Here is a 15,000-nt window from a genome sequence, read left to right as displayed (position 1 = left end):
AGGTCTACTTCTAAACATCTTGTCGAGCACCATTTTCATTCACTTTCTTGAAAGGCACTTACATTTTTTACAACACAAGCTTGAATTTGTAGGTTATTTTGAGTGTCTATTGGGATTTGCTAGAGTGAAGCATGAAGTGCCTTGAAGAGTTTCATTAAATTAAAACATTGAAAGAAATGCTATAGAGTGAATTCACCCTGTCTTTAGAGGCTTTCTATCAATTTTTGACTCACACCCCTCTGACATTGAAAGGTGTGCTATTTTTGGACTAAAGGAATGCTTTTTTAGGACTAAAGGTGACTTAGCAGAGGATGGTTTCGATCCATCGACCTCTGGGTTATGGGCCCAGCACGCTTCCGCTGCGCCACTCTGCTTTCCCAGCACCCCAGATGGGACTCGAACCAACAATCCCTGGCTTAGGAGGCCAGTGCCTTATCCATTAGGCCACTGGGGCTCTTGCTAAAGCTTGCGGATGTTCAGTACCCACGATGAACGCAACCTATACTTCTGGAATATATCAGAGGGCTCTGTTCTCAGTACAGTCTGTTCTAGTCAGACACCTGAGAGACAGAAAAATGAAAAGTCAGTACAATGCTTCAACTCAATTTTGTTTCTGTACTGCTTTGTGCAAACACGACCATAGCTGAAGGGAATTAGCAGATCTTTTGTCATTTCAATCATTATGAATTTCAGTTTCCCTTTCACCTACTGAGCAGGGGACTTAGCAGATCTTTTGTATTTTCAATCTTTCTGGATTTCAGTTTCCCTTTCACCCAATCTTTGACATCCAGTGACATTTGAAAAATCCACACGTTGTTCCGCATCACCTCTTTTGGCCAAATATGTAGAAGTCTGGAGGTCCTGGAGAAGATTCAGCAAGAGATCTTTGATAAGATAGGCCAATGTAACACATCTCTCGACATTACCCCTTGTCATCACGCCATCTGTTGTCAGCAAATCAACCTCATGGCTCAAGGGAATTGGCAGATCTTTTGTACAAGCATATGAACATATCAGCTTGGCAAACATGCTTTTAAGTTTTGAAATTTCCAGATCTACTTCTAAACATCTTGTCGAGCACCATTTTCATTCACTTTCTTGAAAGGGACTTAAATTTTTTACAACACAAGCTTGAATTTGTAGGTTATTTTGAGTGTCTATTGGGATTTGCTAGAGTGAAGCATGAAGTGCCTTGAAGAGTTTCATTAAATTAAAACATTGAAAGAAATGCTATAGAGTGAATTCACCCTGTCTTTAGAGGCTTTCTATCAATTTTTGACTCACACCCCTCTGACATTGAAAGGTGTGCTATTTTTGGACTAAAGGAATGCTTTTTTAGGACTAAAGCTGACTTAACAGAGGATGGTTTCGATCCATCGACCTCTGGGTTATGGGCCCAGCACGCTTCCGCTGCGCCACTCTGCTTTCCCAGCACCCCTGATGGGACTCGAACCCACAATCCCTGGCTTAGGAGGCCAGTGCTTTATCCATTAGGCCACTGGGGCTCTTGCTAAAGCTTGCGGATGTCCAGTACCCACGATGAACGCAACCTATACTTCTGGAATATATCAGAGGGCTCTGTTCTCAGTACAGTCTGTTCTAGTCAGACACCTGAGAGACAGAAAAATGAAAAGTCAGTACAATGCTTCAACTCAATTTTGTTTCTGTACTGCTTTGTGCAAACACGACCATAGCTGAAGGGAATTAGCAGATTTTTTGTCATTTCAATCATTATGAATTTCAGTTTCCCTTTCACCCACTGAGCAGGGGACTTAGCAGATCTTTTGTATTTTCAATCTTTCTGGATTTCAGTTTCCCTTTCACCCAATCTTTGACATCCAGTGACATTTGAAAAATCCACACGTTGTCCCGCGTCACCTCTTTTGGCCAAATATGTAGAAGTCTGGAGGTCCTGGAGAAGATTCAGCAAGAGATCTTTGATAAGATAGGCCAATGTAACACATCTCTCGACATTACCCCTTGTCATCACGCCATCTGTTGTCAGCAAATCAACCTCATGGCTCAAGGGAATTGGCAGATCTTTTGTACAAGCATATGAACATATCAGCTTGGCAAACATGCTTTTAAGTTTTGAAATTTCCAGGTCTACTTCTAAACATCTTGTCGAGCACCATTTTCATTCACTTTCTTGAAAGGGACTTAAATTTTTTACAACACAAGCTTGAATTTGTAGGTTATTTTGAGTGTCTATTGGGATTTGCTAGAGTGAAGCATGAAGTGCCTTGAAGAGTTTCATTAAATTAAAACATTGAAAGAAATGCTATAGAGTGAATTCACCCTGTCTTTAGAGGCTTTCTATCAATTTTTGACTCACACCCCTCTGACATTGAAAGGTGTGCTATTTTTGGACTAAAGGAATGCTTTTTTAGGACTAAAGCTGAATTAGCAGAGGATGGTTTCGATCCATCGACCTCTGGGTTATGGGCCCAGCACGCTTCCGCTGCGCCACTCTGCTTTCCCAGCACCCCTGATGGGACTCGAACCCACAATCCCTGGCTTAGGAGGCCAGTGCTTTATCCATTAGGCCACTGGGGCTCTTGCTAAAGCTTGCGGATGTCCAGTACCCACGATGAACGCAACCTATACTTCTGGAATATATCAGAGGGTTCTGTTCTCAGTACAATCTGTTCTAGTCAGACACCTGAGAGACAGAAAAATGAAAAGTCAGTACAATGCTTCAACTCAATTTTGTTTCTGTACTGCTTTGTGCAAACACGACCATAGCTGAAGGGAATTAGCAGATCTTTTGTCATTTCAATCATTATGAATTTCAGTTTCCCTTTCACCCACTGAGCAGGGGACTTAGCAGATCTTTTGTATTTTCAATCTTTCTGGATTTCAGTTTCCCTTTCACCCAATCTTTGATATCCAGTGACATTTGAAAAATCCACACGTTGTTCCGCGTCCATTCTTTTGGCCAAATATGTAGGAGAAGTCTGGAGGTCCTGGAGAAGATTCAGCAAGAGATCTTTGATAAGATAGGCCAGTGTAACACATCTCTCGACATTACCCCTTGTCATCACGCCATCTGTTGTCAGCAAATCAACCTCATGGCTCAAGGGAATTAGCAGATCTTTTGTACAAGCATATGAACATATCAACTTGGCAAACATGCTTTTAAGTTTTGAAATTTCCAGGTCTACTTCTAAACATCTTGTCGAGCACCATTTTCATTCACTTTCTTGAAAGGCACTTACATTTTTTACAACACAAGCTTGAATTTGTAGGTTATTTTGAGTGTCTATTGGGATTTGCTAGAGTGAAGCATGAAGTGCCTTGAAGAGTTTCATTAAATTAAAACATTGAAAGAAATGCTATAGAGTGAATTCACCCTGTCTTTAGAGGCTTTCTATCAATTTTTGACTCACACCCCTCTGACATTGAAAGGTGTGCTATTTTTGGACTAAAGGAATGCTTTTTTAGGACTAAAGGTGACTTAGCAGAGGATGGTTTCGATCCATCGACCTCTGGGTTATGGGCCCAGCACGCTTCCGCTGCGCCACTCTGCTTTCCCAGCACCCCAGATGGGACTCGAACCCACAATCCCTGGCTTAGGAGGCCAGTGCCTTATCCATTAGGCCACTGGGGCTCTTGCTAAAGCTTGCGGATGTCCAGTACCCACGATGAACGCAACCTATACTTCTGGAATATATCAGAGGGCTCTGTTCTCAGTACAGTCTGTTCTAGTCAGACACCTGAGAGACAGAAAAATGAAAAGTCAGTACAATGCTTCAACTCAATTTTGTTTCTGTACTGCTTTGTGCAAACACGACCATAGCTGAAGGGAATTAGCAGATCTTTTGTCATTTCAATCATTATGAATTTCAGTTTCCCTTTCACCCACTGAGCAGGGGACTTAGCAGATCTTTTGTATTTTCAATCTTTCTGGATTTCAGTTTCCCTTTCACCCAATCTTTGATATCCAGTGACATTTGAAAAATCCACACGTTGTTCCGCGTCCATTCTTTTGGCCAAATATGTAGAAGTCTGGAGGTCCTGGAGAAGATTCAGCAAGAGATCTTTGATAAGATAGGCCAGTGTAACACATCTCTCGACATTACCCCTTGTCATCACGCCATCTGTTGTCAGCAAATCAACCTCATGGCTCAAGGGAATTAGCAGATCTTTTGTACAAGCATATGAACATATCAACTTGGCAAACATGCTTTTAAGTTTTGAAATTTCCAGGTCTACTTCTAAACATCTTGTCGAGCACCATTTTCATTCACTTTCTTGAAAGGCACTTACATTTTTTACAACACAAGCTTGAATTTGTAGGTTATTTTGAGTGTCTATTGGGATTTGCTAGAGTGAAGCATGAAGTGCCTTGAAGAGTTTCATTAAATTAAAACATTGAAAGAAATGCTATAGAGTGAATTCACCCTGTCTTTAGAGGCTTTCTATCAATTTTTGACTCACACCCCTCTGACATTGAAAGGTGTGCTATTTTTGGACTAAAGGAATGCTTTTTTAGGACTAAAGGTGACTTAGCAGAGGATGGTTTCGATCCATCGACCTCTGGGTTATGGGCCCAGCACGCTTCCGCTGCGCCACTCTGCTTTCCCAGCACCCCAGATGGGACTCGAACCCACAATCCCTGGCTTAGGAGGCCAGTGCCTTATCCATTAGGCCACTGGGGCTCTTGCTAAAGCTTGCGGATGTCCAGTACCCACGATGAACGCAACCTATACTTCTGGAATATATCAGAGGGCTCTGTTCTCAGTACAGTCTGTTCTAGTCAGACACCTGAGAGACAGAAAAATGAAAAGTCAGTACAATGCTTCAACTCAATTTTGTTTCTGTACTGCTTTGTGCAAACACGACCATAGCTGAAGGGAATTAGCAGATCTTTTGTCATTTCAATCATTATAAATTTCAGTTTCCCTTTCACCCACTGAGCAGGGGACTTAGCAGATCTTTTGTATTTTCAATCTTTCTGGATTTCAGTTTCCCTTTCACCCAATCTTTGATATCCAGTGACATTTGAAAAATCCACACGTTGTTCCGCGTCCATTCTTTTGGCCAAATATGTAGAAGTCTGGAGGTCCTGGAGAAGATTCAGCAAGAGATCTTTGATAAGATAGGCCAGTGTAACACATCTCTCGACATTACCCCTTGTCATCACGCCATCTGTTGTCAGCAAATCAACCTCATGGCTCAAGGGAATTAGCAGATCTTTTGTACAAGCATATGAACATATCAACTTGGCAAACATGCTTTTAAGTTTTGAAATTTCCAGGTCTACTTCTAAACATCTTGTCGAGCACCATTTTCATTCACTTTCTTGAAAGGCACTTACATTTTTTACAACACAAGCTTGAATTTGTAGGTTATTTTGAGTGTCTATTGGGATTTGCTAGAGTGAAGCATGAAGTGCCTTGAAGAGTTTCATTAAATTAAAACATTGAAAGAAATGCTATAGAGTGAATTCACCCTGTCTTTAGAGGCTTTCTATCAATTTTTGACTCACACCCCTCTGACATTGAAAGGTGTGCTATTTTTGGACTAAAGGAATGCTTTTTTAGGACTAAAGGTGACTTAGCAGAGGATGGTTTCGATCCATCGACCTCTGGGTTATGGGCCCAGCACGCTTCCGCTGCGCCACTCTGCTTTCCCAGCACCCCAGATGGGACTCGAACCCACAATCCCTGGCTTAGGAGGCCAGTGCCTTATCCATTAGGCCACTGGGGCTCTTGCTAAAGCTTGCGGATGTCCAGTACCCACGATGAACGCAACCTATACTTCTGGAATATATCAGAGGGCTCTGTTCTCAGTACAGTCTGTTCTAGTCAGACACCTGAGAGACAGAAAAATGAAAAGTCAGTACAATGCTTCAACTCAATTTTGTTTCTGTACTGCTTTGTGCAAACACGACCATAGCTGAAGGGAATTAGCAGATCTTTTGTCATTTCAATCATTATGAATTTCAGTTTCCCTTTCACCCACTGAGCAGGGGACTTAGCAGATCTTTTGTATTTTCAATCTTTCTGGATTTCAGTTTCCCTTTCACCCAATCTTTGATATCCAGTGACATTTGAAAAATCCACACGTTGTTCCGCGTCCATTCTTTTGGCCAAATATGTAGAAGTCTGGAGGTCCTGGAGAAGATTCAGCAAGAGATCTTTGATAAGATAGGCCAGTGTAACACATCTCTCGACATTACCCCTTGTCATCACGCCATCTGTTGTCAGCAAATCAACCTCATGGCTCAAGGGAATTAGCAGATCTTTTGTACAAGCATATGAACATATCAACTTGGCAAACATGCTTTTAAGTTTTGAAATTTCCAGGTCTACTTCTAAACATCTTGTCGAGCACCATTTTCATTCACTTTCTTGAAAGGCACTTACATTTTTTACAACACAAGCTTGAATTTGTAGGTTATTTTGAGTGTCTATTGGGATTTGCTAGAGTGAAGCATGAAGTGCCTTGAAGAGTTTCATTAAATTAAAACATTGAAAGAAATGCTATAGAGTGAATTCACCCTGTCTTTAGAGGCTTTCTATCAATTTTTGACTCACACCCCTCTGACATTGAAAGGTGTGCTATTTTTGGACTAAAGGAATGCTTTTTTAGGACTAAAGGTGACTTAGCAGAGGATGGTTTCGATCCATCGACCTCTGGGTTATGGGCCCAGCACGCTTCCGCTGCGCCACTCTGCTTTCCCAGCACCCCAGATGGGACTCGAACCCACAATCCCTGGCTTAGGAGGCCAGTGCCTTATCCATTAGGCCACTGGGGCTCTTGCTAAAGCTTGCGGATGTCCAGTACCCACGATGAACGCAACCTATACTTCTGGAATATATCAGAGGGCTCTGTTCTCAGTACAGTCTGTTCTAGTCAGACACCTGAGAGACAGAAAAATGAAAAGTCAGTACAATGCTTCAACTCAATTTTGTTTCTGTACTGCTTTGTGCAAACACGACCATAGCTGAAGGGAATTAGCAGATCTTTTGTCATTTCAATCATTATAAATTTCAGTTTCCCTTTCACCCACTGAGCAGGGGACTTAGCAGATCTTTTGTATTTTCAATCTTTCTGGATTTCAGTTTCCCTTTCACCCAATCTTTGATATCCAGTGACATTTGAAAAATCCACACGTTGTTCCGCGTCCATTCTTTTGGCCAAATATGTAGAAGTCTGGAGGTCCTGGAGAAGATTCAGCAAGAGATCTTTGATAAGATAGGCCAGTGTAACACATCTCTCGACATTACCCCTTGTCATCACGCCATCTGTTGTCAGCAAATCAACCTCATGGCTCAAGGGAATTAGCAGATCTTTTGTACAAGCATATGAACATATCAACTTGGCAAACATGCTTTTAAGTTTTGAAATTTCCAGGTCTACTTCTAAACATCTTGTCGAGCACCATTTTCATTCACTTTCTTGAAAGGCACTTACATTTTTTACAACACAAGCTTGAATTTGTAGGTTATTTTGAGTGTCTATTGGGATTTGCTAGAGTGAAGCATGAAGTGCCTTGAAGAGTTTCATTAAATTAAAACATTGAAAGAAATGCTATAGAGTGAATTCACCCTGTCTTTAGAGGCTTTCTATCAATTTTTGACTCACACCCCTCTGACATTGAAAGGTGTGCTATTTTTGGACTAAAGGAATGCTTTTTTAGGACTAAAGGTGACTTAGCAGAGGATGGTTTCGATCCATCGACCTCTGGGTTATGGGCCCAGCACGCTTCCGCTGCGCCACTCTGCTTTCCCAGCACCCCAGATGGGACTCGAACCCACAATCCCTGGCTTAGGAGGCCAGTGCCTTATCCATTAGGCCACTGGGGCTCTTGCTAAAGCTTGCGGATGTCCAGTACCCACGATGAACGCAACCTATACTTCTGGAATATATCAGAGGGCTCTGTTCTCAGTACAGTCTGTTCTAGTCAGACACCTGAGAGACAGAAAAATGAAAAGTCAGTACAATGCTTCAACTCAATTTTGTTTCTGTACTGCTTTGTGCAAACACGACCATAGCTGAAGGGAATTAGCAGATCTTTTGTCATTTCAATCATTATGAATTTCAGTTTCCCTTTCACCCACTGAGCAGGGGACTTAGCAGATCTTTTGTATTTTCAATCTTTCTGGATTTCAGTTTCCCTTTCACCCAATCTTTGATATCCAGTGACATTTGAAAAATCCACACGTTGTTCCGCGTCCATTCTTTTGGCCAAATATGTAGAAGTCTGGAGGTCCTGGAGAAGATTCAGCAAGAGATCTTTGATAAGATAGGCCAGTGTAACACATCTCTCGACATTACCCCTTGTCATCACGCCATCTGTTGTCAGCAAATCAACCTCATGGCTCAAGGGAATTAGCAGATCTTTTGTACAAGCATATGAACATATCAACTTGGCAAACATGCTTTTAAGTTTTGAAATTTCCAGGTCTACTTCTAAACATCTTGTCGAGCACCATTTTCATTCACTTTCTTGAAAGGCACTTACATTTTTTACAACACAAGCTTGAATTTGTAGGTTATTTTGAGTGTCTATTGGGATTTGCTAGAGTGAAGCATGAAGTGCCTTGAAGAGTTTCATTAAATTAAAACATTGAAAGAAATGCTATAGAGTGAATTCACCCTGTCTTTAGAGGCTTTCTATCAATTTTTGACTCACACCCCTCTGACATTGAAAGGTGTGCTATTTTTGGACTAAAGGAATGCTTTTTTAGGACTAAAGGTGACTTAGCAGAGGATGGTTTCGATCCATCGACCTCTGGGTTATGGGCCCAGCACGCTTCCGCTGCGCCACTCTGCTTTCCCAGCACCCCAGATGGGACTCGAACCCACAATCCCTGGCTTAGGAGGCCAGTGCCTTATCCATTAGGCCACTGGGGCTCTTGCTAAAGCTTGCGGATGTCCAGTACCCACGATGAACGCAACCTATACTTCTGGAATATATCAGAGGGCTCTGTTCTCAGTACAGTCTGTTCTAGTCAGACACCTGAGAGACAGAAAAATGAAAAGTCAGTACAATGCTTCAACTCAATTTTGTTTCTGTACTGCTTTGTGCAAACACGACCATAGCTGAAGGGAATTAGCAGATCTTTTGTCATTTCAATCATTATAAATTTCAGTTTCCCTTTCACCCACTGAGCAGGGGACTTAGCAGATCTTTTGTATTTTCAATCTTTCTGGATTTCAGTTTCCCTTTCACCCAATCTTTGATATCCAGTGACATTTGAAAAATCCACACGTTGTTCCGCGTCCATTCTTTTGGCCAAATATGTAGAAGTCTGGAGGTCCTGGAGAAGATTCAGCAAGAGATCTTTGATAAGATAGGCCAGTGTAACACATCTCTCGACATTACCCCTTGTCATCACGCCATCTGTTGTCAGCAAATCAACCTCATGGCTCAAGGGAATTAGCAGATCTTTTGTACAAGCATATGAACATATCAACTTGGCAAACATGCTTTTAAGTTTTGAAATTTCCAGGTCTACTTCTAAACATCTTGTCGAGCACCATTTTCATTCACTTTCTTGAAAGGCACTTACATTTTTTACAACACAAGCTTGAATTTGTAGGTTATTTTGAGTGTCTATTGGGATTTGCTAGAGTGAAGCATGAAGTGCCTTGAAGAGTTTCATTAAATTAAAACATTGAAAGAAATGCTATAGAGTGAATTCACCCTGTCTTTAGAGGCTTTCTATCAATTTTTGACTCACACCCCTCTGACATTGAAAGGTGTGCTATTTTTGGACTAAAGGAATGCTTTTTTAGGACTAAAGGTGACTTAGCAGAGGATGGTTTCGATCCATCGACCTCTGGGTTATGGGCCCAGCACGCTTCCGCTGCGCCACTCTGCTTTCCCAGCACCCCAGATGGGACTCGAACCCACAATCCCTGGCTTAGGAGGCCAGTGCCTTATCCATTAGGCCACTGGGGCTCTTGCTAAAGCTTGCGGATGTCCAGTACCCACGATGAACGCAACCTATACTTCTGGAATATATCAGAGGGCTCTGTTCTCAGTACAGTCTGTTCTAGTCAGACACCTGAGAGACAGAAAAATGAAAAGTCAGTACAATGCTTCAACTCAATTTTGTTTCTGTACTGCTTTGTGCAAACACGACCATAGCTGAAGGGAATTAGCAGATCTTTTGTCATTTCAATCATTATGAATTTCAGTTTCCCTTTCACCCACTGAGCAGGGGACTTAGCAGATCTTTTGTATTTTCAATCTTTCTGGATTTCAGTTTCCCTTTCACCCAATCTTTGATATCCAGTGACATTTGAAAAATCCACACGTTGTTCCGCGTCCATTCTTTTGGCCAAATATGTAGAAGTCTGGAGGTCCTGGAGAAGATTCAGCAAGAGATCTTTGATAAGATAGGCCAGTGTAACACATCTCTCGACATTACCCCTTGTCATCACGCCATCTGTTGTCAGCAAATCAACCTCATGGCTCAAGGGAATTAGCAGATCTTTTGTACAAGCATATGAACATATCAACTTGGCAAACATGCTTTTAAGTTTTGAAATTTCCAGGTCTACTTCTAAACATCTTGTCGAGCACCATTTTCATTCACTTTCTTGAAAGGCACTTACATTTTTTACAACACAAGCTTGAATTTGTAGGTTATTTTGAGTGTCTATTGGGATTTGCTAGAGTGAAGCATGAAGTGCCTTGAAGAGTTTCATTAAATTAAAACATTGAAAGAAATGCTATAGAGTGAATTCACCCTGTCTTTAGAGGCTTTCTATCAATTTTTGACTCACACCCCTCTGACATTGAAAGGTGTGCTATTTTTGGACTAAAGGAATGCTTTTTTAGGACTAAAGGTGACTTAGCAGAGGATGGTTTCGATCCATCGACCTCTGGGTTATGGGCCCAGCACGCTTCCGCTGCGCCACTCTGCTTTCCCAACACCCCAGATGGGACTCGAACCCACAATCCCTGGCTTAGGAGGCCAGTGCCTTATCCATTAGGCCACTGGGGCTCTTGCTAAAGCTTGCGGATGTCCAGTACCCACGATGAACGCAACCTATACTTCTGGAATATATCAGAGGGCTCTGTTCTCAGTACAGTCTGTTCTAGTCAGACACCTGAGAGGCAGAAAAATGAAAAGTCAGTACAATGCTTCAACTCAATTTTGTTTCTGTACTGCTTTGTGCAAACACGACCATAGCTGAAGGGAATTAGCAGATCTTTTGTCATTTCAATCATTATAAATTTCAGTTTCCCTTTCACCCACTGAGCAGGGGACTTAGCAGATCTTTTGTATTTTCAATCTTTCTGGATTTCAGTTTCCCTTTCACCCAATCTTTGATATCCAGTGACATTTGAAAAATCCACACGTTGTTCCGCGTCCATTCTTTTGGCCAAATATGTAGAAGTCTGGAGGTCCTGGAGAAGATTCAGCAAGAGATCTTTGATAAGATAGGCCAGTGTAACACATCTCTCGACATTACCCCTTGTCATCACGCCATCGGTTGTCAGCAAATCAACCTCATGGCTCAAGGGAATTAGCAGATCTTTTGTACAAGCATATGAACATATCAACTTGGCAAACATGCTTTTAAGTTTTGAAATTTCCAGGTCTACTTCTAAACATCTTGTCGAGCACCATTTTCATTCACTTTCTTGAAAGGCACTTACATTTTTTACAACACAAGCTTGAATTTGTAGGTTATTTTGAGTGTCTATTGGGATTTGCTAGAGTGAAGCATGAAGTGCCTTGAAGAGTTTCATTAAATTAAAACATTGAAAGAAATGCTATAGAGTGAATTCACCCTGTCTTTAGAGGCTTTCTATCAATTTTTGACTCACACCCCCTCTGACATTGAAAGGTGTGCTATTTTTGGACTAAAGGAATGCTTTTTTAGGACTAAAGGTGACTTAGCAGAGGATGGTTTCGATCCATCGACCTCTGGGTTATGGGCCCAGCACGCTTCCGCTGCGCCACTCTGCTTTCCCAGCACCCCAGATGGGACTCGAACCCACAATCCCTGGCTTAGGAGGCCAGTGCCTTATCCATTAGGCCACTGGGGCTCTTGCTAAAGCTTGCGGATGTCCAGTACCCACGATGAACGCAACCTATACTTCTGGAATATATCAGAGGGCTCTGTTCTCAGTACAGTCTGTTCTAGTCAGACACCTGAGAGACAGAAAAATGAAAAGTCAGTACAATGCTTCAACTCAATTTTGTTTCTGTACTGCTTTGTGCAAACACGACCATAGCTGAAGGGAATTAGCAGATCTTTTGTCATTTCAATCATTATGAATTTCAGTTTCCCTTTCACCCACTGAGCAGGGGACTTAGCAGATCTTTTGTATTTTCAATCTTTCTGGATTTCAGTTTCCCTTTCACCCAATCTTTGATATCCAGTGACATTTGAAAAATCCACACGTTGTTCCGCGTCCATTCTTTTGGCCAAATATGTAGAAGTCTGGAGGTCCTGGAGAAGATTCAGCAAGAGATCTTTGATAAGATAGGCCAGTGTAACACATCTCTCGACATTACCCCTTGTCATCACGCCATCTGTTGTCAGCAAATCAACCTCATGGCTCAAGGGAATTAGCAGATCTTTTGTACAAGCATATGAACATATCAACTTGGCAAACATGCTTTTAAGTTTTGAAATTTCCAGGTCTACTTCTAAACATCTTGTCGAGCACCATTTTCATTCACTTTCTTGAAAGGCACTTACATTTTTTACAACACAAGCTTGAATTTGTAGGTTATTTTGAGTGTCTATTGGGATTTGCTAGAGTGAAGCATGAAGTGCCTTGAAGAGTTTCATTAAATTAAAACATTGAAAGAAATGCTATAGAGTGAATTCACCCTGTCTTTAGAGGCTTTCTATCAATTTTTGACTCACACCCCTCTGACATTGAAAGGTGTGCTATTTTTGGACTAAAGGAATGCTTTTTTAGGACTAAAGGTGACTTAGCAGAGGATGGTTTCAATCCATCGACCTCTGGGTTATGGGCCCAGCACGCTTCCGCTGCGCCACTCTGCTTTCCCAGCACCCCAGATGGGACTCGAACCCACAATCCCTGGCTTAGGAGGCCAGTGCCTTATCCATTAGGCCACTGGGGCTCTTGCTAAAGCTTGCGGATGTCCAGTACCCACGATGAACGCAACCTATACTTCTGGAATATATCAGAGGGCTCTGTTCTCAGTACAGTCTGTTCTAGTCAGACACCTGAGAGACAGAAAAATGAAAAGTCAGTACAATGCTTCAACTCAATTTTGTTTCTGTACTGCTTTGTGCAAACACGACCATAGCTGAAGGGAATTAGCAGATCTTTTGTCATTTCAATCATTATAAATTTCAGTTTCCCTTTCACCCACTGAGCAGGGGACTTAGCAGATCTTTTGTATTTTCAATCTTTCTGGATTTCAGTTTCCCTTTCACCCAATCTTTGATATCCAGTGACATTTGAAAAATCCACACGTTGTTCCGCGTCCATTCTTTTGGCCAAATATGTAGAAGTCTGGAGGTCCTGGAGAAGATTCAGCAAGAGATCTTTGATAAGATAGGCCAGTGTAACACATCTCTCGACATTACCCCTTGTCATCACGCCATCTGTTGTCAGCAAATCAACCTCATGGCTCAAGGGAATTAGCAGATCTTTTGTACAAGCATATGAACATATCAACTTGGCAAACATGCTTTTAAGTTTTGAAATTTCCAGGTCTACTTCTAAACATCTTGTCGAGCACCATTTTCATTCACTTTCTTGAAAGGCACTTACATTTTTTACAACACAAGCTTGAATTTGTAGGTTATTTTGAGTGTCTATTGGGATTTGCTAGAGTGAAGCATGAAGTGCCTTGAAGAGTTTCATTAAATTAAAACATTGAAAGAAATGCTATAGAGTGAATTCACCCTGTCTTTAGAGGCTTTCTATCAATTTTTGACTCACACCCCTCTGACATTGAAAGGTGTGCTATTTTTGGACTAAAGGAATGCTTTTTTAGGACTAAAGGTGACTTAGCAGAGGATGGTTTCGATCCATCGACCTCTGGGTTATGGGCCCAGCACGCTTCCGCTGCGCCACTCTGCTTTCCCAGCACCCCAGATGGGACTCGAACCCACAATCCCTGGCTTAGGAGGCCAGTGCCTTATCCATTAGGCCACTGGGGCTCTTGCTAAAGCTTGCGGATGTCCAGTACCCACGATGAACGCAACCTATACTTCTGGAATATATCAGAGGGCTCTGTTCTCAGTACAGTCTGTTCTAGTCAGACACCTGAGAGACAGAAAAATGAAAAGTCAGTACAATGCTTCAACTCAATTTTGTTTCTGTACTGCTTTGTGCAAACACGACCATAGCTGAAGGGAATTAGCAGATCTTTTGTCATTTCAATCATTATGAATTTCAGTTTCCCTTTCACCCACTGAGCAGGGGACTTAGCAGATCTTTTGTATTTTCAATCTTTCTGGATTTCAGTTTCCCTTTCACCCAATCTTTGATATCCAGTGACATTTGAAAAATCCACACGTTGTTCCGCGTCCATTCTTTTGGCCAAATATGTAGAAGTCTGGAGGTCCTGGAGAAGATTCAGCAAGAGATCTTTGATAAGATAGGCCAGTGTAACACATCTCTCGACATTACCCCTTGTCATCACGCCATCTGTTGTCAGCAAATCAACCTCATGGCTCAAGGGAATTAGCAGATCTTTTGTACAAGCATATGAACATATCAACTTGGCAAACATGCTTTTAAGTTTTGAAATTTCCAGGTCTACTTCTAAACATCTTGTCGAGCACCATTTTCATTCACTTTCTTGAAAGGCACTTACATTTTTTACAACACAAGCTTGAATTTGTAGGTTATTTTGAGTGTCTATTGGGATTTGCTAGAGTGAAGCATGAAGTGCCTTGAAGAGTTTCATTAAATTAAAACATTGAAAGAAATGCTATAGAGTGAATTCACCCTGTCTTTAGAGGCTTTCTATCAATTTTTGACTCACACCCCTCTGACATTGAAAGGTGTGCTATTTTTGGACTAAAGGAATGCTT

The 15,000-nt window shown here is 41.7% G+C and overlaps 11 non-coding genes across 11 annotated transcripts; all 11 read right to left on the bottom strand.

Moving 5' to 3' along the window:
• Positions 1-3,537: 3,537 nt before the first annotated feature.
• On the bottom strand, positions 3,538-3,610 carry trnar-ccu (transfer RNA arginine (anticodon CCU)). The gene has a single exon. It is a non-coding gene; the product is annotated as a tRNA-Arg (tRNA).
• A 978-nt stretch (positions 3,611-4,588) lies between these two features.
• Positions 4,589-4,661, bottom strand: trnar-ccu (transfer RNA arginine (anticodon CCU)). Its single transcript has one exon. It is a non-coding gene; the product is annotated as a tRNA-Arg (tRNA).
• A 978-nt stretch (positions 4,662-5,639) lies between these two features.
• trnar-ccu (transfer RNA arginine (anticodon CCU)) lies at positions 5,640-5,712 on the bottom strand. Its single transcript has one exon. It is a non-coding gene; the product is annotated as a tRNA-Arg (tRNA).
• A 978-nt stretch (positions 5,713-6,690) lies between these two features.
• Positions 6,691-6,763, bottom strand: trnar-ccu (transfer RNA arginine (anticodon CCU)). The gene has a single exon. It is a non-coding gene; the product is annotated as a tRNA-Arg (tRNA).
• A 978-nt stretch (positions 6,764-7,741) lies between these two features.
• trnar-ccu (transfer RNA arginine (anticodon CCU)) lies at positions 7,742-7,814 on the bottom strand. Its single transcript has one exon. It is a non-coding gene; the product is annotated as a tRNA-Arg (tRNA).
• A 978-nt stretch (positions 7,815-8,792) lies between these two features.
• trnar-ccu (transfer RNA arginine (anticodon CCU)) lies at positions 8,793-8,865 on the bottom strand. The gene has a single exon. It is a non-coding gene; the product is annotated as a tRNA-Arg (tRNA).
• A 978-nt stretch (positions 8,866-9,843) lies between these two features.
• On the bottom strand, positions 9,844-9,916 carry trnar-ccu (transfer RNA arginine (anticodon CCU)). The gene has a single exon. It is a non-coding gene; the product is annotated as a tRNA-Arg (tRNA).
• Positions 9,917-10,894: 978 nt separating this feature from the next.
• trnar-ccu (transfer RNA arginine (anticodon CCU)) lies at positions 10,895-10,967 on the bottom strand. The gene has a single exon. It is a non-coding gene; the product is annotated as a tRNA-Arg (tRNA).
• A 979-nt stretch (positions 10,968-11,946) lies between these two features.
• Positions 11,947-12,019, bottom strand: trnar-ccu (transfer RNA arginine (anticodon CCU)). The gene has a single exon. It is a non-coding gene; the product is annotated as a tRNA-Arg (tRNA).
• Positions 12,020-12,997: 978 nt separating this feature from the next.
• trnar-ccu (transfer RNA arginine (anticodon CCU)) lies at positions 12,998-13,070 on the bottom strand. Its single transcript has one exon. It is a non-coding gene; the product is annotated as a tRNA-Arg (tRNA).
• A 978-nt stretch (positions 13,071-14,048) lies between these two features.
• trnar-ccu (transfer RNA arginine (anticodon CCU)) lies at positions 14,049-14,121 on the bottom strand. The gene has a single exon. It is a non-coding gene; the product is annotated as a tRNA-Arg (tRNA).
• Positions 14,122-15,000: the final 879 nt, after the last annotated feature.

This window comes from Brachyhypopomus gauderio, unplaced genomic scaffold, assembly GCF_052324685.1.
Source record: "Brachyhypopomus gauderio isolate BG-103 unplaced genomic scaffold, BGAUD_0.2 sc332, whole genome shotgun sequence".
NCBI lineage: Eukaryota > Metazoa > Chordata > Actinopteri > Gymnotiformes > Hypopomidae > Brachyhypopomus > Brachyhypopomus gauderio.
The sequence above is the reverse complement of the archived record's forward strand: the minus strand, read 5'-3'. Positions and strand labels throughout refer to the sequence as shown.